This window comes from Macaca thibetana, chromosome 3 (assembly GCF_024542745.1).
Source record: "Macaca thibetana thibetana isolate TM-01 chromosome 3, ASM2454274v1, whole genome shotgun sequence".
In the NCBI taxonomy this organism is placed as follows: domain Eukaryota; kingdom Metazoa; phylum Chordata; class Mammalia; order Primates; family Cercopithecidae; genus Macaca; species Macaca thibetana.
Genome location: NC_065580.1, coordinates 6,763,504 through 6,784,391, shown reverse-complemented (window position 1 = coordinate 6,784,391; position 20,888 = coordinate 6,763,504). Strand labels below are relative to the sequence as shown.

General features: G+C 43.9%; 1 pseudogene; it reads left to right on the top strand.

The window, feature by feature from the left end:
- Window positions 1–9,136: 9,136 nt before the first annotated feature.
- LOC126951849 (uncharacterized) lies at window positions 9,137–9,265 on the top strand (annotated as a pseudogene).
- The last annotated feature ends 11,623 nt before the right edge of the window (window positions 9,266–20,888 follow it).

Sequence of the window (20,888 nt, the reverse complement as noted above, 5' to 3'; positions counted from 1 at the left end):
TGTCCAGGCAAAAGGAGACGTGTCCTATGCAGATTGTTTGTATGTAACAAGAGTGTATTTTTAAAACCATGGGAATAACTCAAATTACAATTCATTTAAAATGTGATCCTCTTGCATGGCTCCTTAAGTGAAACCTGAAGGAATCAATATTAGATTTATTTGTTTGTTCATTTATTTTGAGACAGACTGTCTCTCTGTTGCCCAGGCTGGAGCGCAGTGGCGCGTTCTCGGCTCATTGCAACCTCCCACTCCTGGGTCCAGTCGATTCTCGTGCCTCTGCCTCCCAAGTAGCTGGGACTACAGATGTGCACCACCACACCCAGCTAATGTATTTTTAGTAGAGGCAAGGTTTTGCCATGTTAGGCAGGCTGGTCTCGAACTCCTGGCCTCAAGTGATCCGCCCACCTTGGCCTCCCAAAGTGGTGGGATTATAGGCGTGAGCCACTGCGCTTGGCCAACTTAGATTTATGTGTATGCAGTGAGTAACCGATCTGTTTTATTTAGACCATGATATTGTAAGTATTTCTTGTCTTTAGAAAGTGACAGTCCCAAAGCTGCTGTATCAATAATTTTGTTAGATTTGACAGCAATAGAATATTTTGAGGATATTTATTTGTGATAAACCACCAAAAGGGAGGGCAAGTAGGAGCCTGGACTGAAGGTCATGAGTGGGCGTGTGACATCTGGGAGTCCAGCAGCCGCTGCAAGGCACTGGGATAGCATACGAGTTTTAACTGACCTCCAAGGAAAATTTCATTACTAAGAGGGGACTTTTAAGACAAAAAGTAATGTGGTATTGTTAGACGCCGATTCAAAGGATACAAAAATGATTTTTTTTTTTTGAGACAGAGTCTCACTCTGTCGCCCAGGCTGGAGTGCAATGGTGCGATCTCAGGTTACTACAACCTCTGCCTCCCGGGTTCAAGCAATTCTCCTGCCTCAGTCTCCTGAGTAGCTGTGATTCAGGCACTCTCCACCACACCCGGCTAATTGTTTTTGTATTTTTACTAGAGATGGGGTTTCATCATGTTGGTCAGGCTGGTCTGGAATTCCTGACCTCATGATCCACCCACCTCGGCCTCCCAAAGTACTGGGATTACAGGCGTGAGCCACCACACACGGCCCATATAAAACTGATTTTTAAGAGAAGTCATAGGAAAACCACAAACTTAGTCTTGCGTAGCAGAGCCTCATTTACTGGCCAGCTCCCAGGAACTAGTCAGAGTTGGCTGGGGACTGGTTCTCTAGTCTTCCTCACGTTTACCTGAGTGAGCTTGCTGTTGCTAGTTGTGCACTAATGGAAGATGACTTCACACTGCCTTTTGTGACTTTTCCTGTCACCACCCTCTTTGGACAGATGCAAACTGTGCACGCAGCAACTCAGTTTTCATGAAGCCAGGTTTTCTTGCCTCCTTTTTTTTCTTGAGTAAATGCTATCCTCTTTTTACTGGGGTGAAAGCCTTTGTAGTCATCCCTAATTCTTTCTCTCCCATTCTACATCCACGCCATCAGCCTAACATGAAATGTGCGTCTGCCGTCTTCCACCACTTCTCCCCCTGACGCTGGGGCCGCCTGTCTAAGCCACCAAGGCCGCGCGTCTTCTCTGCAGAAGTTGCCTCCTGACTGGCTCTCTGTGTCCACTCAGGCCCTGGCAACTGACTCTATGCACAGCAGCCAGAGTGATCCTTCCAGAGCATGAGTCAGGGAATGGCACTGCCCAGGACAAAACTTTCCAATGACTTCCAATGACTTTTATTAAATTAAAAATAAAAATAAAAATCTTTACCACGACCTTCCAGATTGTTCCTGCCCTGGCCTCTCACTCCCCCTGAATTTGCCTCCCAGCCTTCCCTGTTGCTTCTCGAGTCCCTGCTGCCCCTTGAGCAGGCCAGTCCCCTCCCATCCAAGGGCCTTGCAAATATCTGGGCTTTGCTCAAATGCTCCCTCCTCAGACATGCCTTCCCTCACCACCTCATCTAAAACAGCACCCTCTTCATCACCTGTCACCTCTCTCTTCGTTATTTTTCTTCCTAGCACCTGTCACCACCTGACATTAGATTATATAATTGTCTGTTGATGTGCTTGTTATTATCTGTGTACTCTCCCTACTCCCATCTTGTTCACTGTTACACCCCCACTACCGAGAACAGTATCTGGCCATAGTACGTGCTCAGTAAGTTCAATATTAGTTAAATGAATTTTTTTTCCTTTTTCTTTTTTGAACATAAACTCAAGATTTTATTATGTCTTCATAATAAAACAAAAGATGACACTTAGAACTGGATCACTTGGCCCTTTCTCTTCTTCCTTCCTCCCAGTTCAAAATGCTCACATCTTTAACAGCCAGCACTCTCTTAGATGTGCAGTTGGGCTCAATGCACTCAAGCCTTAGCACAATCTTCTTTGTAGTTTTAGCCTTTTTCTAGAAAATCGGCTTAGTCTGCCCACCATAGCCGCTCAGCTTCCTGTCATAACCCGCTCTCCCTGGGTGTACAGAGAATCCTTGTCCTTGTACTGTGTCACTTTGTGGGGATGGTGTTTGCCACACTTCTTACAGAAAGTCCCGTGGGTTGGCCAGGCATGGTGGCTCACACCTATAATCCCAGCACTTTGGGAGGCCGAGGTAGGCAGATCATTTGAGGTCAGGAGTTTGAGACCAGCCTGGCCAATATGGTGAAACCCCATCTCTACTAAAAATACAAAAATTAGCCAGGCGTGGTGTTGAGAGCCTGCAATCCCAGCTCCTCAGGGGGCTGAGGCAGAAGAATCACTTGAACCCGAGAGACTGATGTTGCAGTGAGCTTAGATTTCACCACTGCACTCCAGCCTAGGTGACAGAGCGAGACTCTGTCTCAAAAAACAAGCCAGCAAACAGACAAACAAAACAGAGTGAGATGCTCTCAAAAAAAAAAAAAAAGTCCCAAAGGTTTGAGGAACCTTCACCATGTTTGCGGGAGCGCTATTGGCACAGAAGGCAAATTTTTTTTCTTAATCTCAAATGCGATAGTAGAATGAATGAATGTTTGAATCCACTTTTATGTTTTCTACCTTTAAATCTGAGAGGAGAGAGACCGTCTGAGCTTTGGAGTGACCTAGGTAATAAGATGGATAATGAGAGAGTTTCATTTCAAAGAAAAGCATCCAAATAAGGAATGTTGTGGGCAGCGTGTAGGAAGAAAGGTTAAACAAGACGGCAGAGCTCAAGTGAGTGGGCAGCAAGAGAATCGAGAGGGAACGTTAACTTGGAGAACTTTGAAACTCTGATCTGGGCTTTTAATTCTGCTTCAGATGATGCCAGAGAGATGAAGCAGATTTCGAAGGTTTCGATCGTTTTGTGGATGTTGTTGCTATTGTAGTTACCATTTTCAGCAAGATAATTTGTTAAGCACTTAATTGGTAAATAGAGTTTTCTGGGCAGCTACAAAAAATAAGTCAAATTAATATAGTCAGTAGAATAGCAAGATTGAGTGGAACTACTAAATTGAGGGGGCAAAGGAATAAAGAAAATCAGATCAAAGCAGCAAAACACAGAAGGGGGAAAAAGCCAAACCATAAAAAGCAAGAAGGATCATTAAAATTTTAAATAGATTAAATTCTATTAAAGTACAAACAATCTCAGATTGCTTTAAAAAGTTATAAGCTTTTTACAAGACATACATCTAAATAGAAAACATGAAGATATTAAAAATTACACCAGCCATATCGAGGAGCATTAAAAACTTAAATAGGCCAAATAAAACAGTTAAATAGACCAAATTCTATTAAAATACAAAGAAACTTACATTGCATTTAAAAGGTTATGCTTTTTACATGAAGTACATCCAAAGCAGAAATTTCACAGCAGGGCTGAAAGTATAGGATGGACAAACAGAAGGAAAAATAAAGAAAGCAAGACTTGCAATAGATACGACAAAAAGCATTAATGGGACTAAAATAGATATTTATATTAATAAAATATATTAATTAAGATACAATAATAATTATTTATGAATTGAGCAGTATAGCTTTAAAATAATAAGGTAAGCCCTGTTGGAAATAATAGAATTTGACAAGGCCATGACAATTAGAGACATTAAATTCTTTAAAAAAATTAAAAGATCATATGCTGGGCACGCTGGCTCATGCTTGTAATCTCAGCACTTTGGGAGGCCTAGGCGGGTGGAGCACGAGGTCAGGAGATCTAGACCATCCTGGGTAACATGGTGAAACCCCGTTTCTACTAAAAATACAAAAAATTAGCCGGGCGTGGTGGCGGGTTCCTGTAGTCCCAGTTACTCAGGAGGCTGAGGCAGGAGAATTGCTTGAACCCAGGAGGTGGAGGTTGCAGTGAGCCGAGATTGTGCCATTGCACTCCAGCCTGGGGGACAAGAGTGAGACTTCGTCTCAAAAAAAAAAAAAAAAAAAAAAAAATTGAAATGTAGTCAGAATAATTCTGACTTTATTCAAAATAAATTTGGGGAATTTATTCCCCAAAATATTCCAAGCAAATTTCATGTTTAATAGGTAAATTCTATCGAAACTTCCAAAAAATTATAGGTAACATAATTTTTTTGTTATTTAACTGCTCCAGAGAATAGGAGGAAAAATGGAAAGAATTTCAATTCATTCTACAAGGTTAGCATAACCTTGATAACAAAATTGGGCAAAGATACACTAAAAAGAAAATTATAAACATTGATTTAAAATGCCAGATAATACATTAGCAAATCAAATCCAGTAATCAATTAACAATTAATAGGTAGGGAGACATAAAATTGTGAAATCTACTACCAATGTAATTTGCTATATTAATAGATAAGCGTAGAAAAACAAAACTATTTCAATAGATGCGACAATCAGTCCTAAAAAGTCCTTAGTAACCTAGGAATACAAGGGATCAGGCGCAGTGGCTCACGCCTGTAATCTCAGTACTTTGGGAGGCCAACGTGGGTGGATCACCTGAGGTCAGGAGTTCAAGACAAGCCTGACCAATATGGTGAAACCCTATCTATACTAAAAATACAAAAATTAGCTGGGCATGGTGGCTGGCATCTGTAATCCCAGCTACTCAGGAGGCTGAGCCAGGAGAATCACTTGAACCCAGGAGGCCGAGGTTGCAGTGAGCCAAGATCAAGCCACTGCACTCCAGCCTGGGTGACAGGGCAAGACTCTATTTCAAAAAAAAAAAAAAAAAAATGGAATACAGGGAAACTTCTTCACTTTGATAAAGAAGTAAACAGCAGCAACCACACTTAAAGGTGAAAACACAAGCCATTCTCCTTAAAGTCAAGAATAGGACGAGGATGCTGTGTAGCTCTACTACTAGTCAGTATCTTACTGTAGGCCTAGCCACTGTGAGAAAATAAGGAGAGCAAACTAACTTTATAAAAGGAAATGACAGACTTATTGCTTACGGATGATATGATTGGTTATTTATGAAATCATAAGAATCAACTAGCCAGGTGCGGTGGCTCACACCTGTAATCCCAGCACTTTGGGAGGCCTAGTGGGCAGATCACTTGAGCCTGTGAGTTTGAGACCAGCCTGGGCAACATAGTTAGACACCGTCTCCACACACACACACAAAACTAACTGGGCGTAGTGACGCATGCTTGCAGTCCCAGCTACTCGGGAGATTGAGGTGGGAGGATCACTTGAGCCCAGGAGGTCGAGGCTCCATAATCGTGCCACTGCACTCCAGCCTGGGCGACAGAAAAAAAAAAAAACAAAAGAAAACAGAATAATTCAACTAACTGAAAATTTTTCAGATAAAAAGAGCACAACAGGATAACCAGTTATGAGTAAAACACAAATAGATTAATAGTATTGGCAGGCTGGGCGCGGTGGCTCACGTCTGTAATCCCAGCACTTTGGGAGAATGAGACGCTGTCAAAAAAAAAAAAAACAACATAGTAATAATAACATTGGCAATAATGATAAATCAGAAAACTTAATGGCAATAAAATTTTATTTATTAGCAAAACAAAAGCCCACCAAAACCATGAAATATTTAAGACTAGGAATAAGAGTGAATGTGTTATGTTTATTTTCTCTGTTATGTTTATTCTCTAAAACTCAGGAACATGAAGAATATCTGAATCAATGGAGCTCTGCATTGCTTCCTAGTCAGGAAAGCTCATTCTTATGAAGATGCTAATTCTTTCCAAACTGATTCATAAATTCAATGCAATTTTAAGATGAAATACAACTCATTTAAAATTGTATCTTTATAAGTTGATTTAAAAGTTTATTTGGAGGCTGGGTGCAGTGGCTCACACTTGTAATCCCAGCACTTTGGGAGACCGAGGCAGGCGGATCACAAGGTCAGGAGTTCAAGACCAGCCTGGCCAACATAGTGAAACCCTATCTCTACTAAAAATACAACAATTAGCTGGGCGTGGTGGCAGGCACCTGTAATCCCAGCTACTCAGGAGGCAGAGGCAGGAGAATCAGTTGAACCTGGGAGGTGGTGGTTGCAGTGAGCCAAGATGGTGCCACTGCACTCCAACCTGGGCTAGAGAGCAAGACTCTGTCTCAAAACAAAACAAAACAAATGGTTTTGGAAAAATAGCTTGTGGAAGAAGAGCCAGATATATATTGCTTGAGCCAAGGAAATATATATTGCTTGAGCCCAGGAGTTCGAGATCAGCCTGGGCAACATGGTGAAACTCTGTCTCTATTAAAAATACAAAAACTGAGGTGGGAGGATCACCTGAACTTGGGGAGGTCAAGGCTGCAGTGAGCTGTGATCGCGCCACTGTACTTCAGCCTGGGCGACAGAGTGAGACCCCATCTCAAATAAATAAATAAGTAAATAAAACTATAAAAATACTAGAGAAGGAGATGTAAGAGGATGTTTTTGTAATGTTGGTGTAGGGAAGTCACTCCTACACAAGACGTCATCCAGAAGCCATAAAGACAATATTTTTAGATTTTGTCACAGAAAAAAATTTAAGTTCTACTTAGTGGGAGATATCATAAGTAAAATGAAAAGATGACCATCTAGGAAAGGCATATAATGATAAAAATAATAACAAGAGCCAGCATGAATATAGGGGTTATGATGTGCTGGGAATGGTGCTAGGTGTTTTACATGCATTATCTAACAACTGCTGGTAGGTACTATTATTGTTCCATTTTACAGATGGAGAAACTGAGGTCTAGGAAGTTCACATATATGCTAAAAGGGTTAATAGTGTACTGAGCATCTGCTTTTTTGGGTTGTTCAGCATCCCCTTTCCCTAAGGAGAGTCTCTTTTTGGCTTTGGAGTTCAAGAAGAATGGACCTTACCTTTGGGTTGACAAAGCCTGAAGGACTGAGTGTCCTGTGGCCGCCAATGATTCTGGCTACGGAAGGAAAAGCTAACTGCAGAAGGATGGCATCAAGTCTAACAGAGATGAGGGAAGGTGAAAGGTAAATGGAGAGAAAGGTTTGAGTTATTGATAGGGTCCCTGGATCCTGTTGCACCTGAGTGTAGATCTACTCTTGGGCTTCCAGTTATGGGTCAGTGAATTCCCTCTTTTCTTCTTTCTTTCTTTCTTTTTTTTTTTTTTTTTTGGCAGTCTTACTCTGTCACCCAGGCTGGAGTGCAGTGGCGTGATCTCAGTTCACTGCAACCTCTGCCTCCCGGGTTCAAGTGATTCTTCTGCCTCAGCCTCTCTAGTAGCTGGGATTACAGGCCCCCAGCCACCACACCCAGCTAATTTTTGTATTTTTAGTAGAGACAGGGTTTCATCATGTTGGCCAGGCTGGTCTCGAACTTCTGGCCTCAGGTGATCCACTTGCCTCGGCTTCCCAAAGTGCTGGGATTACAGGCATGAGCCACCATGCCCGGCCAATTTCCCTCTTAAGCTAATTTGGGTAGTTTATTCAACCCTAAGAATCCCAAATGCCCTGGCTAGGCTGATATAATATTCTTAGTGTGTAAAGACTTCAACTACTTCAACTACAGAACAAAGACCGAGATAGCCAATGGGCAAAGCATGTGAGTAGAAACTCAATGAAGAAGCATGAACAGGGGTTAGTTCTGAAGCTCCTTTCTGGGGTCCATGCCTCCCGTGCGGAGGACCAGTACTGTTTTTACGCGCTTCTCCTGAGGTCTCCCCACTGCTGAGATGGCATCCGCAACCATCTGGGTGTGCACAGGGTTTTTCTTGAGCTCACTCTGCCTTACTATATGGACCTCTTATTTGGTTCTCGGAAATAATCTTCCTCAGAGAGTTAGAAAAGATGAGAAATTGGTAGTGGCATATTGTTTCTGAAATATTAAGGAACTGAGAAAAGATTTCCCCCATCGTGTGGCTTCTGAGAACACCACGTGTGTGGGGGGGATCAAGTGTGCCACGGGAGGGGTTTTGCTCATTAACCCACTCCTTCTCCAGGATTCGACTGCCCTCCCACGTGGCTGACTGCGGAGCCTGTAATGAAGCTGACAGCACTTCCAGGCACGATTTTTCTTCCTTAATGCATGGCTTCTTCAGAACAGAACCAATCAGAGCTTTATTTTATTCCATTTCGATGAATCGGTTGCGGGATGAAGCTTCTTTGATGTTGGAGAAAAAGTGCCTGGATGAGGGATTGATGAAGAGCAGAGAAAGCATGTCACCACCAAGTATGTGGCATGGCCAGCGACTTGTGATAATTCAGTTGCAACCTTAGCGAGGACATACTCTGTGTTCAACATTGTGGAAGATTCAAAATCAGTAAGAAAGGTCATTCTTGCTGTCCCAAAGCTTTCAATCCAGTTGAGGAGATAAGATAGGGGACCAGGAGGCAGTAGTGGGCATCTCTGATTCACCCTCAGAGGGGATGAGGCTGAAGGTTGGAGAGAGTGAGGCGATAATGGAAGTAAAGACATCAAAAGCATGTTTTAGACTCTGGTTCCTTTGGGGCAGGAAGGAAGCAGTTTAAGATGGGTGCAGATGTATTTACATTTGTAGGATACTGATACCAGACTGAATTTAATACAGGTTCACTTCATCTCCTTAAACATAATAAGCTGGACAAGAAGAAATGACGATCTGTTAGCAAGGAACATTGTAATTCCCAGTTCTACTGAAAGGAACATGGCACCTTGGAAAACTATTATTCCAAGCACGGGACAGAAAAATGTCAAAGACTAGTAGGGCAAATCAGAAGGGTACACGACCCTTTCCTGGGCCCCGTTAAGGCTGATGCAATGCTTTAAGAGGCTAACACAGAAGGGTAAAGCTTTCTTTACCCTTTGGGTAAAACCCAAAGAAGAGATTGTAAACTTCTCTTTGGATCCTGTCTGAAGTCACAGCTGGAAAAAAAAAAAAGGAGTAGGGGTCCTAACAGAACAAATTTGAAAAGGCGATTATTTTTTGTTTTATTATCATCATTATTATTATTATTATTTTTGAGATAGAGTCTTGCTCTGTCACCCAGGCTGGAGTGTGGTGGCATGATCTTGGCTCACTGCAACCTCCGCTTCCCGGGTTCAAGTGATTCTCCTCCCTCAGCCTCTCGAGTAGCTGGAACTACAGGCGCCCGCCACCACGCCCGGCTAATTGTTTTGTATTTTTAGTAGAGGGGCTTTTGTCATGTTGCCCAGCCTGGTCTCAAACTCCTGGCCTCAAGTGATCTGCCCACCTCGGTCTCCCAAAGTGCTGGGATTACAGGCATGAGCCATCATGCCCGGTAGAAAAGTTATTATTGAATAAACGTGGGATAACTTTAGTTTTAGAAAGTAGGACTGCAAAAATTGAAACACATCGAACGTACAAAAATCCATGAGTTCATAATGATATTCCAAAAATATTTTCATAGTTAAAGGTACTTAAGGAATCAACTCATTAATTCGATATCAATAAAGGGAAGGAATCAAGTATTTATGCTGCCCTTCCAAACATGACGGGGGAGTTCTCTATAGAAGAGCTACAGCTAATATATGCCACAGGAATGAAAACACTGGAATGCTACCATTTAGTAAACCCTAACAAAATCATTCTAGCCACTGGATCAATATCTGCTAAAATTATTGGGTGAAATGTTAATAGGGAACTTTAGAATAGACGGGTCAGGCTGACAACATTTGAACTCTTTGATCAGTTCTAACATTATTGGATAGTGAGAGATTTTGTGCCTCCTGAATAAAAAGCAAAAGGAAGTTCACAGCACCACCTATAAAGTATTCTTGGGTTTTTTGTTTGTTCTTTGCATTTCTTTGTTGCTGTGTCACCCAGGCTGGAGTGCAGTGGCACGATCTTGGCTCACTGCAATCTCTGCCTCCCAGGCACAAGCGATTCTCTCACCTCAGCCTCCTGAGTAGCTGGGACCACAGATGCGTGGCACCAGTTCTGGCTAATTTTTTGTATTTTGTGTAGAGATTGGGTTTTGTCTTATTCCCCAGGTTGGTTTTGAACTCCAGGGCTCAAGTGATCCTCTCACCTTGGCCTCCCAAAGTGTCAGAATTACAGGTGTGAACCACCATGCCTGGCCCAAGGTATTCCTGAAAAAAAAAAAAATCAAACCTAACTGTCATGAATGGTCTAGATTTTTCTACCAGTTTATAGAAAATATGGGGGCTAAAGGAGCACATAAAGAAACACTGTGAGGTGGCCGGGCACGGTGGCTCATGACCGTAATCCCAGCACTTTGGGAGGCCAAGGCAGGTGGATCGCTTGAGGTCAGGAGTTCGAGACCAGCCTGGCCAACATGGTGAAACTCCGTCTCTACTAAAAATACAAAAATTAGCTGGGCGTGGTGGCGGGTGCCTGTAATCCCAGATACTTGGGAAACTGAGGCACAAGGATCGCTTGAACCCGGGTGGCAGAGGTTGCAGTGAGTCAAGATTGCGCCACTGCACTCTAGCCTGGGCAACAGAGGGAGACTCCATCTGAAAAAAAAAAGAAAAAAAGAGCACTGAGGATATAATCTGACACATTTAGACTGTAAAATTGTGTAGGACAAATGATGACCTCGTCATTCAATCACAACTAAGTTCAGGGTGACCTTGATTTGATGATGATTCAAACAACCTGAAGAGGCTGGGCGCAGTGGCTCACGCCTGGAATCCCAGCACTTTGGGAGGCCAAGGTGGATGGACACCTGAGGTCAGGAGTTCAAGACCAGCCTGACCAACATGGTGAAACCCCGTCTCTACTAAAAATACAAAAAATTAACTGGGTGTGGTATTAGGCACCTATAATCCCAGCTACTTAGGTGGCCGAGGCAGGAGAATCACTTGAATCTGGGAGGCAGAGGTTGCAGTGAGCGGAGATTGAGCCACTGCATTCCAGCCTGGGTGACAGAGCAAGACTCCATCCCCAAAAAAACAAACAAACTGAAAAGACATTTTAATTATTTTAGGTGTTTGGTCTTTTATTTTTAGAAACAGAGTCTGGCTCTGTTGCCCAGGCTGAAGTGTGGTGTAGCGATCATAGCTGACTGCAGCCTTGAATTTCTGGGTCTAAGTGATCCTCCTGCCTCAGTCTCCTGAGTTCATGGGGCTACAGGTGCACGCCACCGTTCCTGGCTAATTTTTTATTTTTTGTGGAGACCGCATCTCCCTCTGTTGCCCAGGCTGGTCTGGAACTCCTGGCTTCATGCAGTCTTTCTGTCTTGGCCTCCTATGGTGCTGAGATTACAGTTGTGAGCCACCGCACCCGGCCTAATTTTTAATTGTTACGGGTACATAATAGGTGTATATGTTCATGGGCGCATGTGATGGTAAAGGTAGACCATGTGTAATAATCACATCGGGGTAAGTGGGGTATCCATCACCTTGAGCATTTATCATTTCTTTGTGTTAGGGACATGGAAAATTATACTCTTTTATCTATTTAAAAATATATAATATGGCTGGGCACGGTTGCTCATGCCTGTCATCCCAGCACTTCGAGAGGCCCAGGCAGGCGGATCACCTGAGGTCAGGAGTTTGAGACCAGCCTGGCCAACATGGTGAAACCCTGTCTCTACTAAAAATACAAAAAAAAATTAGCCGGGCATGGTGTCAGGCACCTGTAATCCCAGCTACTAGAGAGGTTGAAGCAGGAGAATCACTTGAACCCAGGAGTCAGAGGTTGCAGCGAGCCGAGATCGCATCATTGCACTCCAGCCTGGGTGACAGTGCAAGACTCCATCTCAAAATATGTGTGTATGTGTGTGCGTGTGTGTATAAACACAATAAATTATTGTTTAGTGTAGTCACCTGTTGTGCTAGATCTTATTTATTCTAACTGTATTTTTGCCCCCATTAACCATCCTCACTCCCCTCCTACACCTACCACTACCCTTCCCAGCCTCTGGTAACCATCATTCTGTTCTCTATCCCCATGAGTTTGTTTTAAATTTTAGTTCTCACATATGAGTGAGACATGTGCAATTTGTCTTTCTGTGCCTGACTTATTTCACTTAACGTAATGTCCTCCAGTTCCATCTATGTTGCCACAAATGACAGAATTTCATTCTTTTTTTGGCTAATAGTCCATTGTGTACATGTACCACATTTTCTTTATTCATTTGTCTGTTAATGGACACTTAAGTTGCTTCCAAACCTTGGCTATTGTGAATAGTGCTGCGATAAACATGAGAGTGCAGATATCTCTTTGATACATTGATTTCCTTTCTTTGGGGTTGATATGGTTTGGCTGTTTCCCCAGCTAAATCTCAACTTGAATTGTATTTCCCAGGATTCCCACGTCTTGTGGGAGGGACCCAGGGGGAGGTAATTGAATCATGGGGGCTGGTCTTTCCCATGCTATTCTCATGATAGTGAATAAGTCTCACGAGATCTGACGGGTTTATCAAGGGTTTCTGCTTTTGCTTCTTCCTCATTTTCTCTTGCCACCACCATGTAAGAAGTGCCTTTTGCCTCTAACTATGATTCTGAGGCCTCCCCAGCCATGTGGAACTATAAGTCCAATTAAACCTTTTTTCTTTCCAGTCTTGGGTATGTCTTTATCAGCAGTGTGAAAACAGAGTAATACACGCGTATATACGTAGCAATGGGATTGCTGAATCATGTGGTAGCTCTATTTTTAGTTTGTTGAGGAACCTCCATACTGTTCTCCATAGTGACTGTACTAATTTATCTTCCCACCAACAGCGTATGAGGGCGCCCTTTCTGCCACATCCTCGTCAGCATTTGTTATGGTCTGTCTTTTGGATGACAGCCATTTTAACTGGGGTGAGATGATATTTCATTGTCTGGTTTTTTTGTTTGTTTGTTTTTTGTTTTTGAGACAGAGTCTCGCTCTGTTGCCCAGGCTGGAATGCAGTGGCGTGATCTCGGCTTCCCTGCAACCTCTGCTTCCTGGGTTCAGGCAATTCTCCCGCCTCAGCCTCCCGAGTAGCTGGGACTACAGGCACCCGCCACCATGCCCAGCAAATTTTCGTATTTTTAGTTGAGACAGGCTTTCACCATGTCAGCCAGGATGGTCTTGATCTGTTGACCTCGTGATCCGCTCACCTCGGCCTCCCAAAGTGCTGGGATTACAGGCATGAGCCACTGTGCCTGGCCCTCATTTTGGTTTTAATTTGCATTTCTCTGATGGCTAATGATGTTGGCCATTTTTTCATTGAAAAGACGTTTTTGAGGCATTGTGGAAATGTGAACATGCCTGAATAATGGGTGATATTAAGGAATTGTTTATTGGGGGTGTAGTAATTATGTTATGGTTATTTTTGAAATATCTTTTCCAGGCTGGGCAACATAGCAAGACTGTGTCTCTACAAAAAAAATGTTTTTAATTAGCTGGGGGTGGTGGTGCATGCCTGTAGTCCCAGCTACTTACTTAGGAGGTCATGGCAGGAGGATCGCTTGAGCGTAGGAGTTTGAAGCTGCAGTGAGCCATGATCAAACCACTGCACTCTAATGCACTTCACTCTGGGCAACAAGGCAAGACCCTGTCTCAAAAAATAATTGTATTAAACTATATTAGAAGGACACACTAAAGCACTTATAAGTAAAATGATATGTCTGGTATTTGCTTTAAAATTCTCTAGTAAAAAGAAAAAGGTGGAGGTGGGGGGAATAGGTCAAAAAGAATGGCGGAAGGTAGAGAATTCGCTGATGGACAGGTATATGGGGTATATATAGGGTATATAGGGGCTTATCCTACTTTTGTGAGTTTCTGAGAATTTCCATAATAGAAACAATTAAAAAAAAATTTTTTTGAGACAAGGTCTCTCTCTGTCACCCAGGCTGGAGTGCAGTGGTGCGACCTCGGCTTACTGCAACCTCTACCTACCAGGTTCAAGCAATTCTTGTGCCTCAGCCTCCTGAGTAGCTATGATTACAGGTGTCCAGACTAATTTTTGTATTTTCAGTAGAGTTGGGGTTTCACCGTGTTGGCCAGGCTGTTCTTGAACTCCTGACCTCAGGTGATCCAACTGCCTCACCTATCAAAGTGCTGGGATTACAGGCGTGAGCTACCACGCTGGCCTAGAAACCATTTGTAAATCCTGCTTTGCTTTTTCCTCTCTGAGGTATTTTCCTGCTAAAGAGCAGGGTTGAGCACTTCACATTTTATCTCAAAGTGTCTTTGAAGAGTAAAGCAAATCTCTCAACAGAGTATTCCAAGATAAAGAACAGCCATGTCCAAACTCATGCCACAGTGAGTAACTGTGCTAGGTCAGGAGACTGTTTGGAGCCTGGGACACTGGGGGTTAACAGCCTGTCCCTGGCAGCTGAGCGTCCCCACAGCTGCCAGCAATTAGACTAGCTGGCAGTCCCCTTAGGAAACTCCTGCTGCCTGATGAGGACTAATTGCTTGCCGGCATCTAAGTCCCCAATCGATAGAAATGGAAATCCATTAGGGAAAGGCTGGCGGGAGGGACTGCCTTCTGGGGAGGGCGCAGCCCTGCAGAGGCACAGGCCCGGCCAGGGTGGGTGCCGCCAACACTGCCAACACACCCCACGGTGGGTGCTGCCAATGCACCGTCCCTGGAAAACCACCCGGTGAAACGCTATCCCCCATAGAGTGTTCCTTTCCTCCTGATTGTGGTCTACTGCTGAAGAAGCCTGTTCTGCCCAGTGTGGCATTATGACAATTGCTTCTCAGAGAAACAAACCATGTGTCCTGGGAGAGTGGCAGAGGCCAAGGTCAGTGCAGACAGGGCTGCTCTGTAAAGCTCGGTGCAGCTCAGCAAGGGGGCTTAGCTGAGCTTTGAGTCCGGCAGTTTTCTGCAACGAGCAGACTCAGCGTAGTGACTCGTAAGTAGCTACTGAAAATCTGTACTTCAGATCCCTGTCAGTTAGAAACTGTGACCACACACCGGAGAGAAGGGCAGTTTTCATGGCAATTATTTCAAACAGTGATATGCTGGTTTCTGAGAAAACAAAGATGAGTAAGACCTGGCCCTTACCTGAAAGAATCCTACCATCCGTGCACGTTCAAAAACAACGTGATTCCGGAGGGACAATTTAAAGTGCTTATGAAAACAAAATAAAACAAAATGAGGATTTCTAATCCCACCACCACCACCACCAAATTTTCTCACTTAATTGAATTTTTTTTAAAAACTACCCCTCGCACTCACAAGTTTTGTTTTCAACCTATTTGGAAATTCAGGGCTATTATAGTGAAGTATGTATTGTATTATTTGAGAAAATACATTTGTGAACTTACTTTAGATAAGTTGCACAAGTTGGACATGGGTCACATAGAAAGTTCTTATCAGGAGTTCAGGAGCAAAAAGTCCCGCTGTAAGATTATATATAAAGATTATATTCAATTCAAACTGTGATTTTGCTTCTCCAGAAACAACATGCCTATTGTTAAGGGTTTATGAAAATGAGACAAGAAAAGCAGCACAGTTTTATTTTGCAACCTTGTGCAGAGGTAGATTCTTGTCCCTCTTGCACTACAAGTGCAAGAATTCGGAACAGGGGCCAGGCACGGTGGTTCATGCCTGGAATCCCAGCACTTTGGGAGGCCAAGGTGGATGGATTGCCCAAGCTCAGGGGTTCAAGACCACCCTGGGCAACATGGCGAAACCCCGTCTCTACTACAAGTACAAAAATTAGCTGGATGTGGTGGTGAGTGCCTGTAGTCCCAGCTACGGGGAAGGCTGAGGGCAGGAGAATTGCTTGAACTGGGGAGGCAGAGGTTGCAGTGAGCAGAGATCGCGCCACTGCACTCCAGCCTGGGTGACAAAGTGAGACTCCATCTCAAAAAAAAAAAAAAAAAATTCTGAACACGATTGAAGTAAAACTATTGTAAAGTTAAAAATTAAAGTGAAATGTGTTCTTATTATTGACCTCAAATATAATCTGGAACAACCTGTTTAAGCACTTAAAGCATTTGCTTTGTAAGGCATTGGGTTCACAATCAGGTTCATTGCAAATGATCCATTCATTAAAAGCAGGCCTGGCACCCACCACTCATTTAAGTTGTATGTATGTGTTAGAGGAACACTGAAACTGCATTTCTGTTAAAACGTCGATTCATATTTTCCCAAAGTAGTACCATATGACTTTTCAATGTAGACTTAAGACAATTTCAAATGCCAATTACCACATTATAGAGAAATCCTTAACATTTCACCAGTGTTTTCTTTTAGAGTAAGTGCTGCAGGCAAGCACAGAAGAGATGCCTGTGGAAATGGTCTGGATTTCCCTGTACAGTTATGTCTCTGAGGTGACTGCCTATCAAACCACTTTTTGTTTAGGATATTGCTTAATGGGAGTAAATTCTTACTATTCTTCCGTGCTGCTGAACAGGGTGAGGTCATGCAGGAAGCCGAAAGGGACTGATGAATTTCAGCGACAGAGCTCAGGAAGCCATCAGGAGAAGAGACTGTCAGTGACTTGCAAATTCACTTGTTTAAAGTATATATTTTTTTAGTGTTTTCGTGTTTTTTTTTTTTTTTTTTTTTTTTTTTGAGACGGAGTCTCGCTCTGTCGCCCAGGCTGGAGTGCAGTGGCCGGATCTCAGCTCACTGCAAGCTCCGCCTCCTGGGTTCCCGCCATTCTCCTGCCTCAGCCTCCCGAGTAGCTGGGACTACAGGCGCCCGCCACCTCGCCCAGCTAGTTTTTTTGTATTTTTTAGTAGAGACGGGGTTTCACCGTGTTAGCCAGGATGGTCTCGATCTCCTGACCTCGTGATCCGCCCGTCTCGGCCTCCCAAAGTGCTGGGATTACAGGCTTGAGCCACCGCGCCCGGCCTAGTGTTTTCATAAAATAGCCTGATTATAAAGTAAGGAGGCTGGTTTTACAAACTTCAAAAGAAAACAAATCTCATTGCTCTATGCTCAAAACCTATACTTTGTCATTTGATCCAAAGGAAGACATGTACTACTTATTACTGTGTTGGTCAATAAGAGGTGAAGAAGGAAAAGAAAGTGATCTGGAGATGACACAATTGATGAACAGCAGGGCTGGTCTGAGAACCTGATTCTATCAATTTCTAATTCAATGCTCATCCTTTACTTTTTTTTTTTTTTTTTTTTTTTTTTGAGATGGAGTCTTGCTCTGTCACCCAGGCTAGACTGCAGTGGTGTGATCTCGGCTCACTGCAAGCTCTGCCTCCTGGGTTCAAACAATTCTCCTGCCTCAGCCTCCCGAGTAGCTGGGATTACAGGTGCCTGCCACCACGCCTGGCTAATTTTTGTATTTTTAGTAGAGGTAGGTTTCACCATCTTGGCCAGGCTGGTCTCAAACTCCTGATCTCGTGATCCACCCGGCATGGCCTCCCAAAGAGCTGGGATTCCAGGTGTGAGCCACCGTGCCTGGCTGAGCATCTTTTCATGGGGATATTAGCCATTTGCATATTCTCTTTGGAGAAATGTCTATTTAGATCCTTTGCCCAGTTAAAAAATTGGGTTATTTATGTTTTTATAGAATTGTAAAAGTTCTTTATATATTCTAGATATAAGTTGCTTATCAAATAGATAATGTGCAAATATTTCTCCCATTCAGTGAGTTGTCATTTAATTTTCTTGATGGTGTCTACTGAAGCACAAAAAGTCTCAATTTTGATAAAGTCTACTTTATTTTTTCTTGATATTTGTGCTTTTGGTGTCATATATTAAAAAACCCATTGCCGGCCAGGCATGGTGACTCACGCCTGTAATCCCAGCACTTTGGGAGACCGAAGCGGGCAGATCACCTGAGGTTGGGAGTTTGAGACCAGCCTGACCAACATGGAGAAACCCCATCTCTGCTAAAATACAAAATTAGCCGGGCGTGGTGGCGCACGCCTGTAATCCCAGCTACTCAGGAGGCTGAGACAGGAGAATCGCTTGAACCTGGGAGGCGGAGGTTGCAGTGAGCCGAGATCACGCCATTGCACTCCAGCCCGGGCAATAAGAGCGAAACTCCATCTCAAAAAACAAACAAAACAAAACAAAAACCATTGTCTAATCTAGGGGCACAAAGATTTACGCTGTTTTCTTTTAAGAATTTTATTTATTTATTTTACCTTATTATTATTATTTTTTGAGACAAAGTCTTGTTCTACCACCCAGGCTGGAGTGCAGTGGTACAATCTTGGCTCACTGCAACCTCCACCTCCCAGGTTCAAGTGATTCTCCTGCCTCAGCCTCACGAGTAGCTGGGACTACAGGTGTGCGCCACCGTGCCCAGCTAATTTTTGTATTTTTAGTAGAGATGGGGTTTCACCATGTTGGCCAGGCTGGTCTAGAACTCCCGACCTCAGGTGATCCACCCACCTCAGCCTCCCAAAGTGCTGGGATTACAGGCGTGAGCCACCACCATGCCCAGCAGGTGTCTACTGTTAAAGTGAGGGCATTGATTGGAAAAGAACGGGACGCTGCAACTTGGAATGGGAATATGTGGGAAGACCCTGATGAAGCTGGGGTCAAGACAATGCTGATTCTCCTCAGGACCTACCCGACACCCCTGTTTGTTTCTAGACCTCTAACTAAAGTCCCGTGGGCCGGCCTCTAGAGGTGATGTTCAGAGTGTGACCCATGACAAGGTGTACTACACTTGAAAAGAACTGCTGGAGTTTTCTAATTTCTATAAGCAGCAATCTGGAGAGCAGGCATGGGAATAATATCAAGGGTGTGGGATAGTGGTGGAAGGAATGTAAAGTTGGATCAGGCTGAATTTTTCGGTATGGGCCCACTAAGCAGGGATTCTGCATTTAATGTTGCAGCTCGGGGAGTTTAAAAAAAAAAAAAAAAGGTTCTAATAGTTTATTTGCTGGTTAGCTGAAATGTGGATCAAAAGATGGCCCACTGTGAACAAGCTGGAAGTGCCTGATCTCCTTTGGTTTAATGTAGAGGAAGGGATCCAAGGGCTTAGGGAGATTGGGATGGTGGAGTGGATTAGTCACTTTAGATCTACTCATCCCTGCTGGGAGGCTCAGCAGACATACCCCTGACCAATGCTTTGTGAAACAGATTTGTGAGGGGAGCACCCGCATCCTTGAAGAGCTCTGTGATGGCTCTTCTCTGTGTGTCAGATCTTACTGTGGGAACTGCAGTCACTCAATTGGAAAGTTTAAATGCAATGGGAATAACTGGATCCTGAAGTGGCAGGGGCCAAGTGGCAGCACTCAACTGTCAAAGGCAAGTTTGTTACCATAATGGGTGTAGTTACCATAATGGACAGCAGAGGCAAAGCAGCAATCAGAATAGTCTGGCTGGTGTAGAGCTCTGGCATTGGCTAATTAATCACAGTGTTCCTAGAAGTGAAATTGATAGGCAGCCTATTGCATTCTTACTTAATTTGTATTCAAATTAGTCTTTTGTTGCGGTCGAGTGGAAAAAAGACTAATTTTGAGTTATAAAAACAGAGAATCACGGTCCCTCAATCAAATTCCAGACTTGAACCAGTCTATAGACTCAGAACCCTGGAATGAAGGGGAGGCCGGGTCCCCTTGAGGAAGGACCCCGCTACACTACCGACAATTTATATGGTTAATACTTCTCCCATCCTTCCCCAAGGAGACCTCCAGCCTTTTACCAGGGTAACTGCACTGGGGAGAGGGGAATGATCAGATCTTTCGGGGACTACTGGACACTGGCTCTGGGCTGACGCTGATTCCAGGGGACCCAAAACATCATTGGGGTCCTCCAGTTACAGTAGGGGCTTATGGAGCTCAGGTAATGATTGGAGTTTTAGCTCAGGTCCAACTTCAGTGGGTCCTGGACGCATCCTGCGGTCATTTCCCCGTGCCAGAATACATAATTGGTGTAGACATACTCAGCAGCTGGCAGAATCCCCACATTGGCCCCAACTGGTAGGGTGAGGGCTATTATGGTGAGAAAGGCCAAATGGAAGCCATTAAAGCTGCTTCTACCTAGAAAAATAGTAAATCAAAAACAATGTCACATCCCTGGAGGGACTGTGGAGATTAGTGCCACCATCAAGGACTTGAAAGCCGCAGGGGTGGTGATTCCCACCATATCCCCATTCAACTCTCCCATTTGGCCTGTGCAGAAGACAGACAGTGGATTATCGCGAGCTTAACCAAGTGGTGACTCTAATTGCAGCTGCTGCACCAGATGTGGTTTCATTGCTTGAGTAAATTAATCGTCTCCTGGTACCTGGTGTGCAGCCATTGATTAGGCAAATGCCTTTTTCTCCATTCCTGTCCGTAAGGCCCACCAGAAGCAATTTGCCTTCAGCCGGCAAGGCCAGCAATATACCTTCAGTGTCCTACGTCAGGGATATATCCACGCTTGGCTTTGTGTCATAATCTTGTTTTCAGAGGTTTTTTAAAAGTTTTTCTGACTGTAAGTTTATTCAATGCTAAATAATCCTCTCCGATTTTACTGACGCGGCTGAGCACGTCCACGACCAAATCCACCTCTGAACTAGGATTTGGTTGCTGACCCAGCCCCAGCTTTGTCTTTCTTGTGGGTGCCAGGGGGCACAGCGCTCCGTCTGTAGGTATCTCTGTTGGCTTCCCTTCTTGTGAGTCTTGCAGGTCGTTTACCCTCCAGACCTTTAGGCCGAGGCCTGCCAATGTCT